Source organism: Pinus tabuliformis, chromosome 5_2, assembly GCF_031772625.1.
Source record: "Pinus tabuliformis cultivar Carrire ecotype Pingquan chromosome 5_2, CPIR1, whole genome shotgun sequence".
Classification (NCBI taxonomy): Eukaryota; Viridiplantae; Streptophyta; class Pinopsida; order Pinales; family Pinaceae; genus Pinus; species Pinus tabuliformis.
The window spans coordinates 714,252,377-714,255,341 of NC_142306.1; the positions used below are offsets into that span (position 1 = coordinate 714,252,377).

The window sequence follows — 2,965 nt, forward strand, 5'->3', positions numbered from 1 at the left end:
CCAAAACTGGCAAGAAGCTGAAGTCCTCTGCTAGAGGAAGTGTCCCAGATTGCCAACTGAAGGCATGTTCACGGACACCTTTGTTTCTGGCTACAACTCTGACACTGGTGTGGCAGGTTGTGGCTCAGGCTCGCTTAATGTAGCTTTGAAACTTGTAGATGACCATCATTTCCCCCCGTGTCAGATACAAGGTGAGAAGATGGAGAAAACTCAACTGCAAGATTGGTCAATATTCTAGAACAAGTTCTGACATGTGTTTGGAATATCTTCTTGGCTGTTGATGCCCATTGCCAAGAAGCGATCCATCCAAGATGAATCTTTGTTCTTGCAGGACGTTTGTTTCTGAAGCATCTGTGTGAAGAATGATTGGTTTTATGACAGTGCTTACATGGATGAAGATCAAAACAATGATCTTTCAAATGGCCAACTCGGTCACAGTGTTGGCATTTCACGATCTGTTGTTGTTGTTGTTGCTATGGAAGAGGGGCAGAATCTGGAACAGCTGGAGGCGAACTGTCATGAGGAACAGGTGAACTGTCATGAATGAATCCAGCACTCTGAAACTGAATGGGCTTGGCATAGTCTGGAATATGAAAGGACAAGTCCTTGTCATATCCAAGACCACTTCTGTGCTTGTTGTGAACAAGTTGTTCCCAAGGTCTGATGATGGGCTTGGGAAGTGCTAACTGGGTTTCTGCATCTGCATGTAACCTTGTTGCTTTATGGGAGTCTATTTCAATCTTCTGAACAGAAACAGGTTCAGAATGATGACTCCACTGCTGTAATTCTTCCTGCTGTAGTTGAGATTCAAGCTGCAAAAATTCAATCTTATCTTGTGCATTTTGCAAACAAATTTTAATATCAGAAAGTGTATCGGACCTAATTTTTACCATTCCATCAACAGTGGAATGAATTAGGATATTTAACAACTCTAATGTAACATCAATTCTAGCCATTGTCTCAACAAAGAAATGAACACTCAACAATCCTAGTGGAGACTATAGCAAGTCTAGACAAACCCCAGCTATTGAAGATTTCAAAAATGAAGAATATCAGTTTGAGAAATACATTGTCCAATACCAGACTTTCAGAGATTCTGTCCTTTAAATTCTGTAGAAATGTCACGTCTGACTAGACTTTCAAATACTTTTAAATTAAGTTACGTAGCTGATTCCTTCAAACTTTATAGAACTTGCCTCTATATCCCTTCTGGAAGCTCAGGAATGCAAAAAGAATAAAAAATCCGCGAAGTTTTGTACTAAACGATTGCTTTTAAAGTTCCAAAGTCGATTTCCATCAAAATTCACAGGACTGTTTCTGAAACCTTAAGACAACATCCTCTGTCTGCTGCAATGTTTTCGCCCCTAATATCACCAACAAAACAATATCTAGGTCCACTATACAACATCTGGCCAAACTTATATCAAAATTTCTTGGTCGAATCTCGCCATCGATTTGAAAACGCTCCTGGATGACACATTCTTGATGTTGTTGCAAAGGTTGATTTCAATCAATTCGCACTTCAACTTTCTTATAAATAAATCCTCTCATTCTAGCAGAGAAAATTAAAAAATGATAACGCGTGGCCTAGATGGCCCATCTATCTCCTGCGCAGTAATATTTCAGCAAGGGATGGGAGAGATAGCACGTTCAACCAATAAGAGAGAAAGTTCAGTCTTGGTTCTGCTAATACCAGCAATGGAGACACGGCTCAAACTCCACGAATATACACAAGGGTAGCTCGACCTCTTCCTTCAATAATAAACCCAAGAATCTCAACCCCTTTTTTATTGGAAATGACCCCAATGATGTAAAAAACTTCACCGAAGGTATTCAAAAGGCATTCAACTAATACCATATGCACTTCAGTATATGTGGATTTGCTGAATCCAGAGCAGACACAGGAGCCGGCGATGGAAAACTGCGGGGAGCAACTACTCACCTTCTGGCCGGTGGCACAGTGGCCAGAAATTACATAGATGTCATAATGGTGGCCGGTGTTCTAAATTTCTTCAGAAAGCTGAATAATAGTTGGAAAAGGAATGATTTACATATTTTTTGCACGTTGGGCATCTTTCACATATTCCAGACCATGCGACCTTGAATGCCCAGATGAATTTTTTTCAAAAACAAATTGGGTTTCAGAGAATTTAATCGATGCAAATGCGACAAAATATCACGGTTTCCTCTACTTGGCAGAAATAGAACAAGAAGCTGAAGTCTTAAAGTCGGAGAAAAAATATGCAACTTTGATTTGTAACTCAAATGGAGTCCTGATCAGCTGGTGGAATGGATGCCTGACCGGGGAGGCTATTTTATTGGCAATTTACAGCCTGCTCATATGGACTTCCGCTTCTTTTCACTTGGCAACTTGTGGTCTATAGTTTGCAATCTTGCCACTGCAGAACAGTCAGATGCTGTATTGGATCTTATCGGAGCAAAGTGGAATGATTTAGTTGCAGACATGCCCTTAAAAATATGTTATCCAGCTCTTGAAGGCCAAGAATGGAAGATCATCATAGGCAGTGACCCCAAGAACACGCCCTGGTCATACCACAATGGAGGATCTTGGCCCACTTTGTTGTGGCAGCTTACAGTAGCTTGCATAAAAATGAATCGACCAGAATTAGCAAGGAAAGCAGTGGCAGTTGCTGAGAAACGACTATCAAGGGATGGGTGGCCAGAATATTATGATACGAAAAGAGGCAGAACACCGCCAAAATCAAAGAATCAAATGAACAAGGAAAGGTACCTTCCTCTGTGAACGGAGACCAAAACAACACATTTTCATTCAATTTTTTCAAATGGAGATTTTGCCTATCTTGCTGGGTGTGCCGTACAAAGTTGATGCAAATCACCAAGTCCGATTCCTTGTGGCCTCTAGAACCCCAAACGCATTGACTTGCCTGGCATATTCACACAATGGGGGCAAGTTTATTGCAGCTGGAGAAATAATGCGAATCTT

At 40.9% G+C, this 2,965-nt stretch overlaps 1 pseudogene; it reads left to right on the forward strand.

The window, feature by feature from the left end:
• Positions 1–2,293: 2,293 nt before the first annotated feature.
• LOC149161170 (neutral/alkaline invertase 3, chloroplastic pseudogene) lies at positions 2,294–2,764 on the forward strand (annotated as a pseudogene).
• The last annotated feature ends 201 nt before the right edge of the window (positions 2,765–2,965 follow it).